The sequence below is a fragment of the Dermacentor variabilis genome, chromosome 9 (assembly GCF_050947875.1).
Source record: "Dermacentor variabilis isolate Ectoservices chromosome 9, ASM5094787v1, whole genome shotgun sequence".
NCBI lineage: Eukaryota > Metazoa > Arthropoda > Arachnida > Ixodida > Ixodidae > Dermacentor > Dermacentor variabilis.
In genome coordinates this window covers 84274119-84296208 of record NC_134576.1, presented here as the reverse complement: position 1 = coordinate 84296208, position 22090 = coordinate 84274119, and the positions used below count along the sequence as shown (strand labels likewise).

The following is a 22090-nucleotide window of genomic DNA, read 5'->3' as shown; positions in this document are numbered from 1 at the left end:
ATGACTTGGCTCAGCATTCTTGACCCAGTGCAGCGAGTTGCTCAAGATGGCCAGGTGCTGGAAATACTGACTGGCAGCCGTCACAAGTTTCTCAGCCAGAAAGGCTAGCCAGCGATAGGAGGAAGCTGCAGAAAGAAATCCCTCTTATATAAAAGAGAATTTTGAAGGGTAGTAGGGCATCTGAACTACAGGAACGTGGCAAAGCTCATGAAAGCAGAAGGTATGGTATGTACATTTTCATCACACAATAACAGTGCATATCATCTCCAGCAAGACAAGGATATTTCTTCCCGACACCTGAAGGAAGCTCCAGCATACAACTACGCAAGTTGGTTGTTCTTATTATTACTATTATATTATTATACTAGTATACTATTATTTACTACCATATTATTATATTACTATTAATCTTATTACTGACTGGTATGTCACAAACAAGAAAGTATTTCTTTTGTTTCCCAGTTAGATGCCAGAAGCAAGACCTCCATGTACAAGGAAATATGACCATCAAATCACTTTCGCATGGTAAAAACTGCTTTTGTTTGTATGAACAGAGAGTTGACACAACATTATGAGTGATGATGGGTTGCCACGTTAGAGCTGCATTCTGGATTTTTACGTCATTTTCTACTCTCAAAACCCACATCGCAGTTGCTTTTTGTCATTTGCGATGGCAAAGCAACCTTTGTAAAATTCATGTTAGTTTTCTCTAAAGCCATCAGTTAATAACTAAACCACTCCCATGCACTTCTGTAGGCATGCAACTTTATAATTGGTATGAATGTTTGACGTAATTGTTTCCAAATTATTAAAAGGTATTGATGCCAATGCACAATATGTAGTGCACAAAGTGTCTCAGGAGGATATGTATACATCCCCACAAGTAGCCATTGTGTCAGCAGGTATTTAATTTCAGTGCCAAGAAAATTGTTGACTGAAGAAATCTTACAATTGTTGACACTTCCAGAGAAAGCATTGGAAATGCATAGAAAAACAATACCCATAATATATCTGGTGTTGCTTTGCTTCAATGCTTCATTATGCAGTATGGGTGTTGAGCAAGGTCATCACAAAACATGAAGCAGCATGCTTAAAATTCAAAGTATTTCATTCATGTCACATTATTACAGTTTTATTTTCCTCAATCCCTAATAGCCCCAGTACATGCATGGTGTAGGAGTTGAAGCTACGGTTCAGAGTCGGGTGCCACTTAAAGGGCCATTAGCTCACATCATCAGTGCATCTCCAAAAGGGGCCTATGCCACCTCAAACTCGGAAGTGCAATGCCATAGACCTCAGACTCTGCCCAGGCGGCGCTGCGAAAAAACCAGTCACCAGCGCCCCCATCGGAGCCTTGGCGCGAACTGAGTAGTGCAAGGGGAGCTGTTCGCAAGCGAAGGTGCATAGGCCACAATGGACCCTTCTCTTTCGTTTGTGTTGAGGCACGGTTTCCTAAAAATCAAGGACCTGGAAAGCTTCTTCCGCCCATCCATGCTTCAGAAAGGAAGCTCAGCAGGGCGAAGTACGTGTACAATATAAAATAAAGTCTCAAGTGTTATTTCGGCGTGCTGCAACTCGCAAGTACAGATATCATCAGGCTTGTCTATAGGCATATCTGCATAAAAATCTTAGCATTTCAAATTGGTTCATATTGAATATGTCCGGAATACAAGACTTATTAAGTATCTCCTATATTTTTTATGTATTTTATCGTAATGTTTTGTCTCGCAATTATTTACAGAGAGTAAATCCTTTCATAGCCTTTTCCAGGGCAGCAAACGGAAAACGTTTTCCAAGGCAGCAAATAGCGTGCGATCATAACGAAAGTAAGCTTCATACGTTGCCTACGTGCTTCATCTTTCTTTCTCGCAGGAGCTACAGCATCGCTCAATACCTTAATTTGAACTTTTTGCAGACGCTTCGAGTAGCAAGCGCGCACACATAAATGTAAATAAACGCTATTTTTTTCTTTACACACGTGCATTATTACACAATTACTCATCCAATGCTCCTACAGCAACTTTATTGCTCACATTTGAAAAACGCAATCGAGCAGGCTCAGCACAATGTGAAGCGTGCTTGTTGTATCGGCGCAGGGCATACAAAATACCGAAAGTAGAAGTGAGCTCGCGATACAACGATGCTCCAGAACAGGATTCTGAATTCATAAACGAACCAAAATGTTTGGTTAAGCTGACCTGCCAAATCTCTCCGTTCCACTTGTTGAGTCAAGCGCAGGCGGACGTATGCTAAAAGGCGGAGATATCGATGGCACATAAGCAGGATGGTTCGCAACGTTGTTTTTTCTGTTACCAACGAAGTGGCGGCTGCAGATTCTTGAGTTTTCGCATGGTTACCGCGGTCCTCCGTCAGGGCTACGCAACATAATTACAGAAGAACAAAATTGTCGCACTTTCTCATGCGAGCCGCTGTGTTGTGGGGAATCCGATTACCCAACAGGTTGAACGGCCCATATACAGCGCTCTTGCCTTTCCCCTTCATACGATCGCAATGGAAATCAGTAAAACTGAACGTTGTTATTCCGTCCTTCACGTTCATGGCAATTTACAACACAACAGTAGCGTCGATTGCGGAGTTTTTTCGTAGCGCGCGGAGCTATCGCGCTTGCTGTTTCCGTATCAGTCTGATGAGTGAGCCAGCAAGCGCTTTATGGCAGTTCGGTGGCACGTCCGACTAGAATAGAAATTCATAGCTCTCTGTCTGGATGTTAAATGCGCAAAACACTCGCCATATGGACCAAAATCTAGTTAAATTGTCGTTTCGCAGTCGCTAGCTGCATAGGCAACTTAGCAAGGGAGTCGGGCTTCGCACTACTCAATTACTCTCTCTTCACACCGGCAGGTGGCGCTACACGTCTTGCAAAACTCCAGAGTCTGACGTCCATAGCCACTAAGCTACTGTGGCTAACTGACCAGCAGTTTTGCAACTAATTAGCACTTACAATACAACATTACAAGGGCTGCAGCCCCTTCACACATGAGTCTTCCGATACTTCAACATGAGTCTTCTGATACTCTCACGTTCCTTGCAGTAGACTTCTTAACAGTTGTGGCAAGAACGAGGTCGCCAATACCTCAGAATACCCCTCGGTACGCAATACACATAACCAACCTTGTATGTCTTCTTGATTGCTAAATAGTATTGCAGAGACAAGTATAGTACGAGGACAAGCTTGCGTCTTTTACCGTCGTCGTGGCAGCTTCGCGCTACGCACCCCTGGAACAGCACGTTGCTTATTTTTGATAGCATATTCCCAAAGAAAGCTCCTTGGGCATCGCCATTATGCCCTCTGGACTGTTGTAAACACGTGTGAGAGCCCCACAAAAGCACTGCAGAGGTTTCAGCGCGTGCTTTTGTGTCTGCGCAACAGTCAACAGAGGACGTGTTTCCTCCCCGTGATCGAAAGGTTTCCCCTTAATGGACCCGTGAACGCGCACCACAAATGTTTCAAAATATTTCGAAAGTGTATTCGCACGAACGTCAAATATGATTTAGAGCTTCAGTGATACCGATTTGATATCCCCAGTATGCTTTTCTTCTATTTGCGTGCTTGTAAAAAAATTTACAGAAGCGGTCCCTGCGCAGCGGTCCCTGCGCAGGGCACCTTCGTCAGTGGTGCACTGCATGAGGGAAACCACGTCCAATGCGTGGCACAGAAATCTAACTGAACTGTGCAAGCACACAGTGACGGTAACGACGCACATTCGTCTCTGTGCACGAACTGCTCAGGAACACGAGAACACTTTAGCTGAGCGCCACTTTCAGTTTGCTCCACTCAGATTTCACGCGCTCCGGCAGTGCATAGAACTGCGTTGATTGTGAGTTCTCGATAAGGGCGTGTCCCCGGACACGAGCGGCAAGCTGTCAACTTAACCGCAAAACTACGAAGACCTCGAAGTGGACGCGCCGTCACGTTCCGATCAATCGGTTTGTCAGCGAAGCGAGCCGGGCAGCGTTGGCTCCGTTTCGTTTTCCGATATTGACATGAGTGTGAATCACGGAATTTTAGTCGTTTCTGTAAAAAACTTCGTGTTGAGCAACTTGTTAGCATAACACATTATGATACAGGCGTCTGAGCGAAGTAGATAGTGAACGTCGAATCGAAACTACGCCAAGCATGCGTCCACTGTTTACGTTTGCGTTACGTTACCTGTGCTTAGAAGGAATGACAGATGGATGACAGACGCATAGGAAACACGCTCATGACAATTCAATGATTACAAAATTATATTCACAGACCATTGCACACACTTTTCTGTATGGAGCACAGAATACGGCCACAGTTCCACACGTTCCAGATTGCACGGATTGCCGCCATGAAAACGATGACGATGGCAACGCGACCGTGCCCTTAAAACTGTGTATTCAAAGGTAAATTAAATTTGACTAAGCTTTAAAAGGATATAGAAAACAAAATTTATTGGCAATAATAACGGTTTTAAGTGGCATGTTTGCCAAAGTTCCAGTTGTGCAAGAAGCTAAAGCTTAGAGCTTAGTTTCGATTTCGTTGTTGAACGGTACACTATAGGCAAATATTAAGTCAAACTAAAGCGACAGATTAGTGTCCGATTATCTCTAAAGCGTCAATATTATCGCGAAGAGAGCCTTATTCGGGAAATTGAGGTAAATGCAGGACATGATTAGAGACTTCCCTGGGGCATTCAAGTATTTGCCCAATGACGAAAGCACTCCTCAGTTAAATTCTGTCACTAGCACTCAACCACTCAATGCAAGAAAACATCCTTGTATTGTATTATAAAACGAAATAAAACGCTACTTGTCCAATTCTGTTTTACCTTTAGAAAAATGAACTCATTGAAATTACCTTTGACAACGACGCGAGCGGTCGAAAGGTTTCAATTTCGCTCGACTCTGCGTCGCCCACTCTTTCGCGTTTCAGTAGTTTCGTGGTCGCGTAGTGCTGCGCTGGTTTTGGTGGCACGCGAAACTCTCACAAACTGCAAGTAGTAGAGAATTCAGCCTCCATGCGAAGTCGTGGGATGCCCGAACGGTCTGTGCCATTGGCCAAAAAGCAGCTGCAGCGCGCGACGAATCTGCCGCTCTGACCAGCTCTGACTGTCGTTTCACTCACCGACGGCAGCAAAGGGCGGTGATGGCGTATGCAACGTCACCACTATTCCGGTCGAGTGCGGGAAATTTGAAATTCGAAAAAGGTATTTGGACCCTTCGAATGCGATTTCCTCGTAAATTAAGTGTTTTCTTGGCACTAAACAAGCGTCGCGAAGTTTCTGGAATGGCATTTAAGCAGTCCACGTCCACGTCGACTTAGTAATTGCCTTCAGTGTCCCTTCAAAACTGTTGCACCCTTTGGGGTGTATGTTTGTCTCACCTTGTATATCTGTGTATACCGTGTATATTTGTCATCTGCCTTCCTTGCGTTTCCTTTCTTGAAAAATCGGCGGTCGCTACTTTCCTGTCGAGAATGCTGTGTCACACTGATAACGCGCAAGCCGTTCGTGACTGGGAAGTACCGGGCTTGCAGCGTTATAAAGAAGAAAAAAAAACGCAGACAAGACAGATGACGATTATAGTTGTGGGACACGATATGCCCGAAGGGGTGTACATTTTTCTAAGAGTGTGCCTACACTGCTGCTTGTGCTTGTTGTTTACCGGGGCTGCTAGCGAGTAATGAAAAAACTAGAAAAACAATAAGCGGCCCATATTGTAGTCAAACGCAGTCAGTGTAACGAGGCACATTCTACTTCTGGTGTTCATTATTTAGCTTTGATTGATGTCTGTGATATTATGTGGCGTTTGACCATGGTGGTCACGGTCATATCACGTTCCTTTTTCTGCGAAATAAGCGTAAGGTCCATAAATATTCTAAGATGTTCTTCGTTATAAATTTAAATAATTCATTAATTCCTTAGTCAATCCCCCATAGTTTGCAGGAGCTACGTACATAATGGTTAGGAAACGTTCCTTGTAGTGACAACAATGACGTCGTATGGATATCCTATCGACATCCACTGCCGGGGCACGGATATTCTAGGGATTTGTTGAACACGTCCGGCAGATGGCTCTCACGCGATCGTTTGGCCACACTTTCTTTGTCCCGCAGACATCCTTTGCATGTCCACGAGGGACATCTTATGGGGACATATACAGGGTATTTCAGCAAACACTTCTAAAAACTTCAGAGGTTACGTGTGGAAAATAGCATAACTCTAGTCCATGAGCTGGTCTACTCGAAGAGGCAAACATTACTTGCACAAAGAAATGAAATGCATAATCGACTAATTAAAAATAACTAATTATGTTTTTAACTAATTAACTTACGGTCCATATTGCAATTTACAAATTCTAGCCAATGAGTTCGCAAGGTGGATCCACTTGGAACGAATTCTCAGGATGACACCAGTTTCGAGATAATAATTCCCGAACTGTGCAGAGAAATAGGCATTGGCATTTCAAATACTTTTGTGCTTCATTGCATAAAATGATGTTTTGGTAAGAAATTCTAATTGTATAAATAAGATAACCTGATTGTATGCGCAATGCAAATTGTGTGGTACTTTCTGGAAGCCAAACAGTACCAGCCATTACACTGGAACCTTCGACAAGCGATGTATACAAGCCGACATGCTTGAAACGCAGACCAGATTTTCTACGACTGCCAACTCTGCTATACATCTCTCTCAAATTCTTTTACTCAGCATATTGCGAAATGAAAACACGTATAGAGCTGTGCTAAAATTTTGCATTAGGGAGCATCATAACTGTCAGTGATTTCTCTCTCTCTCTCTCTCTCTCTCTCTCTTTTTCTTCTTTTTTTTTTTTTTTTTTTTGACCGTGAAGCTGTTAGCCTAGTTGGTGAGGATTTTTCCAGTCCATCGACAACAAAAAATTTAACTGAAAAAAATTGCATCTCTCCTTCGGAATCAGGAATACAACACACAGCTCAATTCAATAAATGAAAGTACAAAAGCATAAAAACCACTTGATGGATGATAAGGTGCCTGTGAACAATGTGAGGCACGTTCCTTCTCCCCGCTTGTTTCCCGGTAAATATTACGGTTGCATAAGCTGCTCGGGTGGGAAAGGGGCAACAGCAGCATACGAATCAGTGAGTGACGTCAGCAAACTTCATATATAAAAGGGAGACCTGCCTAGCAACTCATTCACTTCATTGCAAGACCGCTATGGGCAGACCACGCAAAGTTAGGACTCCTGAACACGATGCGCTCATCGTATTCATCGTGAATCGGGATGGCGAGACAATTATTTTAATATTTCAAACAACTTATCAATTAGCCTTCTCAGTAAAGGTGTATGAAAACGAGTGTATGATGTAGAAGTAGTATTTTTTTATTCAGTCAAGATCAAGTCTTCAACACTTTCATTGGGCGAAATGTTGTATGTGTAGTACTCATTTAGAAGCCATGCCACTTATATATGGTTCTTTTATAGTTACACTGCGTTTGCCAGTTGAGGTCCCATTTTAGCAGCTTCGGCTTTGTTCAGCAGAGTGACATTTTGCTTGCCTGAAGGCAAGAACGTTTATTAAGATAGCTTTTCTTAGCTCAATGGTCAGCTTTGAGCCATTAGCGTCATCCTCATTGGAGAGGATGAAATATGTGTGTGCGTTCCCAACAGAATCGGCCGTAATCGTCTCAGTGCTCGAACTACCATACGTTACAATGGCGACGAGGATGCGTCTGAACTTCGTGAAGGCTGCCAAGCAACGATTTTAAGCAGAACGAAGATACCAACACACATTGTAGAAGCTTCTACTTTGCGGTATGGCGCACAACATGCTTCCATCGTTCCCTTTCTTCGACGCGCGTGCCACTGACGCCAACAACGTCGACACCGAGTGGTTGAAGTGGGTGAAACGCTTCGAAAACTTCATCGTAGCCTGCGGTATGACAGCCGATGCCCGGAAGGCGGCCATACTACTACACTACGTGGGGGAAGAAATGTATGACATATACTGTGCCCTACCCGATCCTCCCGCAGCCGCAGCTGCGTCTACCGTTTGAAGCATCGGTGGCTCCAGTAACGCAACCCCTCTCTACACCGCAGCACGTAAGAAGCTCGATGACTATTTCGCACCCCGAGTAAACACTACCTTCGAGGTTTACCTCTTCCGTCAAGCCAAGCAAATGGAAAACGAGTCGCTCGACGCATTTTACGCCAGGCTACGACAGCTTGTTAGGCACTGTGCTTTCGCCGATGACGACACCGAAATCAAGAATCAAATATTGCTGTCTACAACGTCGACACGTCTACGCCAGTATGCCATGCAGCATGACCTCGACTTGCAAGGAATTCTCAAACAAGGCAGGTTATTTGAAGAGGTCGAGCACGACATCTCCGTGATCGAGCAAGAAAGCCGGCAGTGTAAGGAAAACTCGGCGTCAGCGTCTACACTTGCAGTAAACTCCGAGCGCACCTCGCGACCTCATCAGCCGAAGTACCATGGGAAAGAGCCGTCACGGACTCGTGAGCCTTGGCGTCATCAACGGGCAAACACGACATGCTACAACTGCGGAAAACCATGGCCTCACAGTAAGGGACGCTCTAGTTGCCCCGCTCTCGGCAACCGGACACAAAACTGGACACTTTGCTAGTGTGTGTCGTTCAGCACACAAAGCCGTACACGCAGTCGTGCGGGACAGCAGCCCTGACAGTGATGAACACGTTTTCATGAACTCCTCTCACTGTAACGCAGTCACGGGATCTCCACAGGTGGACGTCAAACTTGATGGCGAGGACGTCCGTTTTACAATTGATACTGGCGCTACCGTGTCTGTCGGTTCGAACAGCTTAAAAAATCGTTTAAGCAAGGAAACGCTGTCCAAGACATCTAAGAAAGTATTTGCTTATGGGGCAAGTTCTCCTTTACCGCTACTTGGAAAGCTTGATGTTGTCATGACCTACAAGGAGAGCAGCAGCCATGAAACTCTCTACGTTGTGTCTGGAGACTGTGCACCACTGCTCAGTTTCTCTGCAGCTTCCCGTCTAGGACTAGTCCAGATCACGTATAGTGTGGGTGAGGTTACCAACAGAATGGATCCGAGGATGGCCTACCCAGACCTCTTCAAGGGAGTGGGCTGTCTAAAGGACTTCCAGGTGCACTATGTTGACCCCAGTGTTCAACCAGTAGCCCAACCTCCTAGACGCATTCTCTTCTCAATGCGAAAGCCACTGGAAAAAGAGCTCGAAAGGCTACAGTCCCTTGGCATAATCGAAAAGACTGAAGGACCAACTCCCTGGGTATCACCAATTGTCGCAGTACCGAAGCCACATGACCCCGAGCACATTCGAATGTGTGTTGACATGCGCTGTGCCAACCAAGCTATCCAGCGTGAGAGACATGTCACACCCACAGTGGACGACATCTTTGTTGCTTTGAACGGCTCCATCTTATTCTCTAAACTCGATCTGAAAGATGGGTACCACCAACTAGAACTTGACGCATCATCCCGTGTGATCACCACTTTCTCCACACATGCTGGGCTCTTCCAATACAAGAGACTCAACTTCGGAATCAACTCAGCAGCCGAAGTGTTTCAGGACACCATCCGTCATATTCTAACTAACATCCCCAACATGCTCAACGTAAGCGATGACATATTGGTGTATGGAAAGACTGAGAAAGAGCATGATAAGGCTTTGAAGGCCACATTGGAATGCCTACTTGCAAGTGGTCTCACACTGAACGTCAAGAAATGCAAGTTCTACCAACGGGAACTTACATTTTTCGGGCATGTGTTCTCCAGCAATGGTGTGCAACCGGACCCGACTAAGGTGTCTGCGATCTTGGGTGCATCACCACCTTCCAGCGCCACTGAAGTGAAGAGTCTCCTCGGGCTCGTTAACTACTGTGGTCGGTTCATACCCAACTTGGCCCACCTCACCCAACCACTCAGGAAACTCACGGCCAAAGGAGAGGACTGGTGTTGGACAGACATACAGCAAGACGCCCTGGACGAACTCAAGAGAAAGTTTTCCGAGGCCACAGCTCTCGCCTACTTCGATCCAGGAAAGAACATCACACTCATCGTAGATGCTGCTCCTCATGGCCTTGGTGCCATTCTCACGCAGACATCCGGAAGCGAAACCAGCGTGGTAGCATATGGGAGTCGTGCTCTTTCTCCTGTGGAGGCACGCTACTCTCAAATTGAACGGGAAATGCTGGCTGTGGTGTGGGGAATTGAGCATTTTCACATCTACCTGTATGGGACAGCATTCTGCCTACTGACAGATCACAAGCCATTGGTCAGCATTCTCAGCAACCCTCGCTCCCTGCCTTCAGCACGGCTGGAGCGTTTGGCACTTCGAATTCAACAATACACCTTTGAAGTGCAACACAGTAGTGGTCCAAGTAACCCATCTGACTACTTGTCCCGACACCCAGTAAACTCCACGTCACCATTTCGGTGCATGGAGTCTGTCGCCGAACAGTATGTGAACTTCATTGTGTCTCATAGCCTGCCTCGTGCCATGACCAGAGAGGAGGTAACCGAAGCAACGCTCGCTGACCCGGTGATGAACTCGCTCAAGAAAGCCCTAATGAAACCCCAGCAAGGCAAAAATTGGAAGACCACAACTGTGATGCCCTTCTCTCGCGTTGCGACAGAACTGTCAGTTTCCAAAGAAGGCCTTGTGTTAAGAGGCACGCGGATAGTACTGCCAGCACAACTTCACACTAAGGCGGTGCATCTTGCACATCGAGGACACCAAGGCATTGTCAAGACAAAACAGCCGTTGCGTGAGAAAGTGTGGTTTCCAGGGATAGACTCTTTGGTGGACCAGACAGTTAAGAGTTGCCTGGCATGCCAAGCGAACACACCAGTACACCATCGAGATCCCTTGCCAATCCAGCAGGTGCCTCGAGGCCCGTGGACTGAACTGTCGTTAGATTTTGCTGGCCCTTTCCCTGATGGCAAGTATGCCATGGCAATGGTGGATGATTTCTCCAAGTACCCAGTTGTTAGCATCCTACACACTCTTGCAGCACCTACAGTCATCAAGCAACTGCGCACTGTCTTCGCTCAGTTCGGCTGTCCAGAAGTTGTAAAGTCAGACAATGGCTCACCATTTCAGAGTGAGAGTTTTGCACAGTTCGCCAGCGAGCTCGGGTTCAAGCATCACCGCATCACTCCACGGTGGTCGGAGGCTAATGGGGAAGCCGAAAGATTCATGCGCACCCTCAAGAAGTCTATACTCGCAAGTCGTGTCAGCCACTTGGATTGGACTAATGAGCTTCAGTCGTTCCTGCTGGCTTATAGGTACACACCCCATAGTTGCACAGGAAAATCTCCGTTTGAACTTCTGTTTGGGAGACCCATGAAGAATCTTCTACCGACACTTGTCGCTGGTACTCACAACTCGGCTCACTATGAGGCCAGAGAGAATGACACTAAAAGAAAAGCGTACAACAAGTGGTACGTCGACACTCAGAGGCATGCGAGTAACAACCAGCTGTGTGTCGGACAACAAGTTCTCTGTAAACAAGATAGGTCAAACAAGTTTTCGCCTTACTATGACCCACACCCATACACAATCACCAAAGTCAATGGCTCCAGAATCACAGCGTCCAGAGATGGAGTGTCGATGTGTCGCAACTCAAGTTTCTTCAAAGATGCAAGCAAAGTTCAAGTGGAACGACATCAGGACCCACCCGACATGCCATATCCGGATGATGAAGCTGTGCCGAGTAACAGTGACCTTCCAACCCCCAGCATAGCTACTCCTAGCCAAGCCATATCAGCAGCTCCCAAGACCGTCTCACAGCGGTACCCCCAACGATCCAGGCAACGACCTAGGCACCTGAAAGACTTCGTGTTTAAGCAAAACTGATTTTTCCTTCCCTGAGGGGATGATGTAATGTCCATGTATAGCACTCTTTGGAATGAAGGAAGGCAACCCTGGGGTTCAGAAAAGCTTCCAAGATGGCTGCAGTTTCGTTGAAATAAATGTGTGTGCGTTCCCAACAGAATCGGCCGTAATCAGTCTCAATGCTCGAACTACCATACGTTACCGAGAGTTAATCCCAGATAAAGTGCAGTCTACAGTAACCATCGGTATATGCGACTGCATATGTCGTCATGCCGTCGGGTACGTGCCGTAGTCGTCGTAGTCACACTGCCACTGTTACACTGTCGCAGTCATGCCATTTCACACAATCGTGTTCATATAGTTATGTGTTTGTTAACACATCACTATATGAAGACGATTGTCATTTGAGTCTCTGCCACACCATGCACTATGTGCTGTATTCCTATAAATGCCCCCACTGCCACTAATGCACAACGCTTTACGACGTGGTATGGGCTTGCGCAAGCATACCACAGCTCACACTAATAACACACCTCACCACATGGCAATGGGTGGCAGTGTCCAGCTCTGACTAAACGATCCAGCTAAACCTTGGTTAGGAACCGAGCTAGAAGGGCAGCTAAGGCCACTGGACTCCTGGACTGAGGGGATCGTCCACTGCACAGCGGAACTACCTATGCTCGTGTGCTCATTTCTATAAAGTTTACTCTCTCTCTCTCTTCATTGTCGTCACCCGATTTTCTTCATACAGTCGTCGTCATGTTGTCTCCATACAGTCATTGTCGTCATATACTGTATTTATTCCAACATAGCGTTTTTATTTGTTTTTCAGAAATGTAACCCAAAATGTGCAATCAACCTATATTCGCGAACAAGGTTGGCGAAAGTGCCAAGCTTACAGAGTTCCTCCATCGTGTCCACTGTGAGGACAGCCTCGAGATTATCTTGACTGGCTTGAAGAAATGCTGCATATCCAATACACTGGACGGCACAGAGCACGAAGTCATTCGGGTGCTCAGGATGCGTGCAAAGCATCCGACGAGGATGACTTCTCTGGCAGTTCTGATGAGGATGCAGCTTGTGGCATCAACTAGAGAGATTTAGGGCCAAACAATTAAACCCTCCTTACCTCACTAAGGACACCTTCATTGCGGTGAGGCCACCTTATGTCACTGTAAAAGCTTCCTTACTGAGCGACCCTCAGCGAAGGCTTCCTTGGTGCTTCCTCAGCGTAAGGTAGCTCCGAAGCTACCTTCATGCGTCGTTAAGCCGCTCCTGGCCCTGAACAAGTGCTTCACCGCTTAGCAACACGCCGTGTGCTTGTGCATGCTCACTGTCGCCCGCCTGCAGAGAAGCGCGAGCACAGTACATCTTGCCGCGCATGTTCGTTTCAGTTGCACATTCGGCATGAGTAGTGTTCCTAAGCATTGCTAGGTTTTGCACAACGCCGGCGGTGCCAGCGTTGCTGGAGCCCATCAAGTTTTGCGCTATAATGTGGTACTTTTTTTAGGTTTAATAAACAAAACTAGAAGAAAGCGTGCACATGTCTCAATATCAGCACTTCAGTTTTAAAAATTATGCGACGATACAACACCTTTTTATTGAATAATGGTGTTCGCGTAAAGCTTTTAAGAGATAATCTCAAACCCAGGCATGCGGCAACCGTTCCTTACGCAAGGACGGGCGAAGGGAGCTTTCAGAGTACGCTTGCTTCCTCCATCTGTTCTTCATTGTGTGGAGGCCTTATGTAAGGTTAGGAAGTGGTCGAAGGAAAGAACCGTTTCATTCTTTGGGCCCTAGTAGCCAAGTTTATGGTAAATAAAGGTGTGTCACGTTCGAAGTTTGTCGTTTTTCTAGAAAGATACGGGTCAACCTATATTCAAATTAACTTTTTATTTCAAAGGAGTTTAATATATGGAGATCGGCCTAATTTGAGTAAACACAGTAGTTGCTGTCATCCGACTCTCTCCATACAATCATCGTCACAGTATCTTCCTCACGCCATCATCATCAGTCATTGTCACATCATCCTTGTCATACACTCATCATCATTCCATCATCATTCCACCATAATCATTCCATTATGATTATGCCATCGTCTTCATACAGTTGCATCGTGATGCATTTATTGTCATACCATTATTGTGATGCTGTTGTGGTTATTTTATTGTCATCAGCCCCCTGTCATCTGATTTTCATCACCCTGTTGTCATCACACCATTGTCATCATGCACTGCCATCATGCTATCATCGTCATCTCATTGTCCTTAAGAAGTCCTCATCACATTGTTGTTATACTATCTACATTATTTAAGAATCGTCATCGAATTGTCATCACAACGCCTCCGGTTCCACCAGTATAATCTTACAAAGCCAGCGAGTGCTCGAGCATCAGTGAGGAACGTAGTAGTTTAAATGAGAGTGCTACAAAACATCCTTTACACAGAAATTTCAGGGGGAAAGCAGGACCTTTAGACCATCAATTAAACAATCCAGCCAGCTTGAGTTTGGGAGCGAGAACGCCTAGCCCACACCACAGCTAATGCTTAAGCATTTCCATCACACACTCAAACTCCCAGTATGGTTACATTTTCAGCTTTCACATTTTATAATAAGAAAAGTTGCCTTCAAGGAGGCAATGTGCATGTTAAGAAATACAGAAATAAATGCAGTCAGAATGTAGTAGAGTAAGATGAAACAACATTCAAGAAATCGTTCATATGCAGTGAAATGTGCTCAGAAAATTTTGTAGCAGATGTAGGGGCTTAATAAAATGGAAGCATTGCATTCTTAAAGATGACCTCCAATTATGGTGAATCATAACACAGCCTTTTTTCAGAAATGACAGGCACTTGTCCTTCCACAACTTGCCAGAGGTCACACATTTCTCACCTACTAGGTCCTTCATCAGCTGCGACCTGAATGGTGCGTATTAATCTCAGTGCCATGAGTGCAAATGGATGCATGTAGTCTGACTGCCAAAGCATACCTACTTATAACCTTCAGCTACAGACTCACTAAAATGTGCAAAAAGACAGTACAGTAAATGTATTGCGTAAAAACCAACTAGAAACGCTTATTTCTACTATCACTTCAGAGTTGTACAATAGATGCTGGAATAAAGCATATGATGGTTGCTACAAACACAGCATAAGAACCATACATTCATGGCATCCTGACATAACATTAGTAATATCAAATGTGTTTACGAAATGAACGTAAACCATACTGAGTTCTCCAACAGTAAAAATAAAAATAAAGTAAATAAAAAGAAATCTAGGTGCACCCTACAGTTTACAGCAATGACAAGGACTACAAGTAAAATGAAAAGTGAAAATAAATGCAGTACAAGAAGCCAACTTCACAACTGCAACAATATACAATACAAAAATGTGCTATGCTTGAAGCCAGATAACAGTCTTTTGATGTATCAAGAAAAGTCCCATCGTTTTTGTGCAGTAGCTGCAAACCTTTGGACTGATTGCATCGCTTTCTCTTAATACTATAAAGTTCAAGATAACAAGTGCAATACCAAGCATCGCTACTATGAAAGCACAATCACGTAACGATAACTGTAATTTTAGAGAACACCAAATGGAAGCACTATATCAGACCCACTATAACGGAATGCCCCCTTTACATGTCACACAGGCTGCATAATCATCCTCAACTTCACGCACATGTTTGGTAACACGAACGCTTTTAACACATCTGCACTTCCACAAGCTATCCGCATGTGGAATGATCTTCCCGGTGCTGTCGTCTCTGATAATAACCTGGATATGTTCCGCCACAAGCTTCTTGCAATAGCAGTTCACGAACATGGTTTCATCGGTTACAAAATGTACCTTAGTAGAATCCTATTATGTTAAATAGTCAGCTATAAGATTATGCAGAACACTATGTAAATGTGTTATGTGTGATTGGATGAGGACTGAAGGCACAGCAGTGTACAAAAGCACAGTTAGTGTCTATGCTCAAACTGCAAGCCTGGCTCACTCACTATGCTTTGACAAAATATCGAAGGTACATATATACTTCAGGCCATAGCCCCATAAACCTGCGGCATGGCAAAGCAAACCTACAGGATCGCCACTCCACAGAAAAAAAAAGTTTACAGTTAAGATACATCACACAAATAGCCACAGAAGAAGGATTACACCTCAAGGCTTTATTACAAATTTAAGCACATCCACTGATATCACATGTTACTCCTATTTAGCAGGCTCCAAAAATAATGTCCATGGCAGCAAGTTGTCAGGCAGGCCGTGCCATGCTAGTTGCAATTCTGGCTGAGGTTGAGGCTGTGATCTTGGCTGGCGCCTTCACTAAAGCCATGCATGTAGCTTTGTACTCTTTGAAGTTGCTAGATTGCACAGACAGGGTTTGGAAGCTCCATATATATATAGAAAAGCAGACAAACATAAATTATATATGAACATATAAACATATATACATATAAAATAACAAAATTTTCCTTCGGTCCAATGCTTCACTTATAGAGGATGTGGCACTGTGAATTTCAAGCATGAAACCATCTGAAGTGATGGCGGAAGTCACACTGCACGAGGGTTTTTGCGAAATGAATGAACATTAACAAGCTCAGTTTAGAAGTGCTAAATTGATGTTGCAGTAAAATTATGCAGCTGATTAGCCTACGGGAACAAGTAAGCACAGGCAGTACGTAAGTGTGAAATCACTATATAATGGCAACCTGGCAATGTTTGAAAATAACTGCGAATATAGTGCATTTCAAAGGGCATGTTTAGGATTGGACTACATCTCACCGGGTACCTGTGTAGATCAACTTGCCTGTATATTGACTCTCTGCTTCTACAGCCATAAGTACAACTAAACTAATTCTTTTCTCAATTGTAATGATATCCATAGGTGTAGGTCATAACCATAATGAGCCACCAGGCTGGTAAATAAGGATCTTACCACACCTCTAGTTTACAACTGGGGTCCATCGCATGCCATCCAGGTGGCCTACCACAAAGATATGTCAGCTGCTTCAAGTGCATCGGAGAAAACAGCATTTCATAACTGCATTCCAGAGCTTTATGCTGTTTCCACTAGATGGCAGGTTAGTTGACAGTAGCAGAAGAATAGTGGAATGAAAGAACATCTCAATATTGAGACAGGATTCAGAAAGTAAAGTAAAAAAGAAACAAGAAAAAACATTATCTGTGAAATTTCCTTGCTTGGAAAAGCCATGATCATCTAGCACACAAATCTCACCACACATAGGCAAGTTAACATAATTAAGTCACAGACTAGGGAAAAAATTGCACAAATGTTGCAGCCCATAGTCAATGACCTACGAACAGCAGCCATATGACTAAATGAATGTTTACAGAAGCAATACTGAAATTTCGTATTAGTTGTGATGATTACACAGGGCCACCAAAGCCTTCTGTTATCATTTTTCTTTTCTTTTTTCTGATCATGGATGACAAGTCAGAGTCATACTTAGGCAGGAGTGCTGCCTTGCAGATCAGTCTAGGAGATAGCCAGCCGTTAATCTCACATAAATCCCACGAAATGTTCCACCCCCCTCTCCCCAGAAGAAATGCTGACATAAGCTGACAGGCTTTTCTTAAATATCTTTCCTTCATAAAGTCATTCTATAAGTTCTGGGGAAAGAAACTAAGGGAAGATGATATTTACAATGATGATAAAAAAACTGCTTAGTGCAGTGTGGATCTCACACTGCTGCATAATCCATAAAGCAAGACCGATAGCTGTGGCATGTTGCCTTACTGTAACGTTTGTGTATTTTACAATAAACCTGTCAGAAATATGACACTTGTCATGAGTTCATGCAAGCCATATGATGACAGTAACCCTGCAGGTAACCCACCTTGTTCACCAGTACACATGTCTGGATATCTCCACAGCTTATTCAAGCCAGAAGAAACATTTGCTACGCCACTCCAATATTGCATACCAGCTCTACGTTGTGTGCACACACTGCATGAGTAGACATCAATGAAGGCTTCACAAAAGTTCCAGTGCCCACTGAGTCATGTCGTTGCCATGGTGTGCACATGCCAAATAAAGTTTAATTACACCAATCCAAAACTCTGATACTGGAAATTTAAAGCTCAAGAACAAGCTCTGCTTAAGCTATGCATTTGATCTTGTTAACGGGTTAAGAAGATGAGTGGCCACAGTGGTTTGGTCTGCACAGTCGAACCCACTTTTAACAGGATATAACAATGAGCAGCCAATGCACAGTCAACCTTTGTATGTATCCAATGGTAAAATAAACCCCTTACTCCAATGCCTTCATGCCGTGTTATTGGTTATAACAATTAAAGTTGGCTAGTGGATGTGTGTGCTGAAAGAAAAAAAGAAGGCGAAATTCTCGAAAGCTTTTTTAAGAATCATGAGCCATTCCACTCTGTGAAGGATGTTGACCAGTAAAGCTGTTTAGTACATGACACGGAGGTGACACATAAATTTGAAGAAAGGTACGAATTCATTTATTGTCTTGATGGGGGGTCATCGTGATGAAAGCGACACAGCATCATTTATTGTCTTTATCGGTGGTCATTATTTCACTTGCAACTGCAATCACATTCTTTGATAAGGTCAAATCAATGCATGTACGCCACTGCGTGGTCAGCTGGGCCGGATTCGGCATTGCAAGGGATATGTCTGCAACATGGAACGCGTAAACTGCTCCCTTTTTGGTACTGACACATCCACATTGAAATCACCACCAACAACAGGGGTAGTGTAACCGCAGCTAATTCACCCAAAGCATAGAGTTACTATACTGACTCTATGACCCAAAGTGAGTAGCCAAGAACCTTACAGGACAATGAATCATTGCATTTTTGCTTGCTTGCGGGAGTATGAGCCATTGACGATGACACTTTTCGACATGCTGTTCCGTATGTTGTAAGTGTGACTAGGAATAACTTAAGCACTTTTCGCTTTACTTTGCTGAGTGCTTGTAGCTTCTGCCTTACAGGGCTATGAGCCATTGATGATGACAGGTTTTGTTCACGGAGAACAAAAACACACGGAACCCTAACAACATACAGCTTTGCTGTAAAAATACAAGCCGCTTTGACACACTCACCTTTGTGCCATATACACAGCAAGACACACCATCATCGCATCGCATCACCGGCCTCATGCGTACCTCTCCTGTGTTCCTTCCACTCCCAAACATCTGTGGGGTGGTAGGGAGATGTGAGATAAGTGAGGAAGGCGTGCCCTGCAGGGTGCATGGCACAAAGATGGGTCTGGTGCAGTGGCTTGCGTTTTCTCTTTTCTCTCTCTCTCTCTCTCTCTCTCTCGATCTTGCTTTCCTTTTCTTTTCATTGCAGACATAAGCAGCGAGATTGAACTGCTATAGCCGATAGTTTGGCATAAGAACAGCATAGTAAGTGATTTATATTAACACAGGACACACAAAGTTTGACAGTATGGCAGCTGCTCATTGGTACATCTGAGTATTGTTAGAACCAGCAGTACTATAAATGGGTTCTACTGCACTTATTTCTGTCTAATTTAAATATTTGAAGGTTTGTCCTCTCTGGTTTTTTTCATGCAACTCAGTTAAAATGATTACTGGTTATAACAATGGGATTTTTTGGGCACTTGAATTTTATTATAAGTGGGTTCAACTGTACTAGAAAAGTGTTCAACATGGGAGTCTTGCCGTATTATTGAACAATAACTTGTAAATACATAAGCACTTGAGCTAGGCAGAACTAAATGAAAGGTTAGTGCTACCACCATTCTCTTTCGTAAATTTGCTGGAAAGACAAGAAATTCGGGACATACTACTTTGCCCTGATCTCACATAACATTCCTGCTTTCTTTGCTACTTTTTCACAATATGTGTAAGCTAAAGAAACTCATTTACACAGTCAAGAACAGCTTTTAATCCAATCCCCATTCAAGGTAACCCAAACCTTCAATATGCTGCTATAGCTGCAAAGTCACGTGCAGGTACTGTTAGGAAATTATCACAGACCCGTGGCAGACTTCTATGAAGGTAGGTAATATCCCAAGAAACTCAAAGTTTCAGGGACCCAGAAAAGTTTTCAGTGCAGTTTAGATAGCACCTAGTGCAATACAATATCAATCAATTGGTTGATCTGGAAAAAAAGTGCAAGCCCCTGACCTCCAGAGCTTCTTGCACTTACACGAAAAGAATGCACCACAGAGTATGCAGGAAAAGAGACGCTGTCCTGTGTAGCTGGGAAAGAAGTACAAGCCCTTGACCTTCAGGGCTTCTTGCACTTACACGAAAAGGATGCACCACAGTGCACGCAGGAAAAGAGACGATGTCTTGGGTGGCTGGAAAAAAGTGCAAGCCCCTGACCTTCAGGGCTTCTTGCACTTACACGAAAAGGATGCACCATAGTGTATGCAGGAAAAGAGACGCTGCCCTGTATGGCTGGGAAAAAAGTGCAAGCCCCTGACCTTCAGGGCTTCTTGCACTTACACGAAAAGGATGCACCACAGTGTATACAGGAAAAGAGACGATGTCCTGTGTGGCTGGGAAAAAAAGTGCAAGCCCCTAACCTTCAGGGCTTCTTGCACTTACACGAAAAGGATGCACCACAGTGTATGCAGGAAAAGAGACGCTGTCTTGTGTGGCTGGGAAAAAAGTGCGAGCGCTTGACCTTCAGGGCTTCTTGCACTTACACGAAAAGGATGCACCACAGTGTATGCAGGAAAAGAGACACTGTCCTGTGTGACTGGGAAAAAAGTGCAAGCCCCTGACCTTCAGGGCTTCTTGCACTTACACGAAAAGGATGCACCACAGTGGATGCAGAAAAAGGGACGCTGTCCTGTGTGGCTGCGCACATGTCGACCGAGGTTGTTTCTGTTACGAAATCCTTCCGGGCACAGGTGGCACCAGAAACCGCGCTTGCCTTTGTGTGCGCGCACGTTTCGTGCGAGGTTGGAACTCTGAGTGAATGCACTTGGGCCAAGGTGGCACTGGAAGGGGCGCTCACCTGTGTGTGTGCACAGGTGCTTGAACATGCTGCTCTGGAATTTAGTCACATAAGAGCACTCCCGGCACAAATGACGCTGGCCAGACACGGACACGAGTGACTTGTACTGATCCAGGGACCCTGAGGATAAGGAACCTGCGAAATCACAGGCAGCAAAGGAAGGATGTGAATGAGGTGTCGAACACTTTGTGAAGCTGGAGTGCTACACCTGGCAATTGAAAAGGATTGCCACAATTGTTGGCAAAATATGTGCTATCGTTGGACAACCCAGCCAGTTTGTTACTGTCGAGGCAACCCCGCACTAATGCGAAAGATGTGTCACACAAGTTCCTATCTTTCTATACGTGAACAACTATTAATACAAACTCCCTCTGGCAATGCACAGAGGGTGGATTAGGTATGAAATTTTGGTATAGTATACCTAAATAGTCAAATTACTTTGTATATGTAACTGTATTATTCAATCACCTAATTAACAAAGTATCACATGTTTTTCTCACATTGAAATTATATAGCGCAGCACAATAGCAGCATCAACTGATATTTGAAGACATGGAGCATATGAAATGAAATATGAATATTGCTACATTTGAGGCACTATGAATGAAATGAATTATTGTGCAAGAAAATGAAAAGCATAAAACAAAGAAAAAAGATTGACTCGCCATCCCAACCCTGCGAAAGTAGATAGCCAGCGAAGCTGCTAGGAAACCACTCAAATGCCATCAATGAGGATATGAGATGTTTTATTGTTATGTCTAGTCTTAACACCACACTGTTGTTAAGCATTACAATTTTGCACTCTTCAACACTCATCATATTCACGCTGCTCTTCGGGAGTCCTAACTTTGCATGGTTTGCCCGTAGTGGTTTTGCAATGAACTGAATGCATTGCTAGGCAGGTCTCCCTTTTATATATGAAGCTTTGTGACATCACTCACTGATTCGTATGCTGCGCTGTTGCCCCTTTCCCACAGGAGCAGCTTAAGCAACCATAATCTTTACCGGGAAACGCATGCGGGGAGAAGAAACGTGCCTCAAATTGTTCACAGGCACCTCATCATCCATAATGCGGTTATGACGCTTGTTTTGTGCTTTTCTTAATTGAAATGAACACTGAGATGTGTGTTGTATGCCTGATTCCCAAGGAGATATGCACTTGAGATATGATGGACACGAAAAATTCCAACCAACTAGAGGCGATCAGCTTCACTGTAAAAAGAAAAAAAACAGCATTTATAAACATTAGATTGTAACCATGTATTTGTTGCTGG

General features: G+C 44.3%; 2 protein-coding genes across 4 annotated transcripts in view; one reads left to right on the top strand and one right to left on the bottom strand.

Moving 5' to 3' along the window:
- LOC142557029 (uncharacterized) overlaps positions 1 to 4336 on the bottom strand; it is a 49388-nt gene extending 45052 nt beyond the window's left edge. For both annotated transcript variants that reach the window (XM_075668573.1, XM_075668575.1), the window contains exons 1-2: positions 4261 to 4336; positions 1 to 57 (exon numbers count right to left, since the gene is read on the bottom strand). The gene's annotated coding sequence lies outside the window, so the exon portion shown is untranslated. The remainder of the gene's footprint in view (positions 58 to 4260) is intronic.
- A 7531-nt stretch (positions 4337 to 11867) lies between these two features.
- Positions 11868 to 22090, top strand: part of LOC142557031 (uncharacterized) — a 30247-nt gene continuing 20024 nt past the window's right edge. Inside the window, exons 1-2 of one of the 2 annotated variants that reach the window (XM_075668576.1) lie at positions 11868 to 12108; positions 14669 to 14754. The gene's annotated coding sequence lies outside the window, so the exon portion shown is untranslated. The remainder of the gene's footprint in view (positions 12109 to 14668; positions 14755 to 22090) is intronic. The other variant, XM_075668577.1, reaches the window with a different exon arrangement.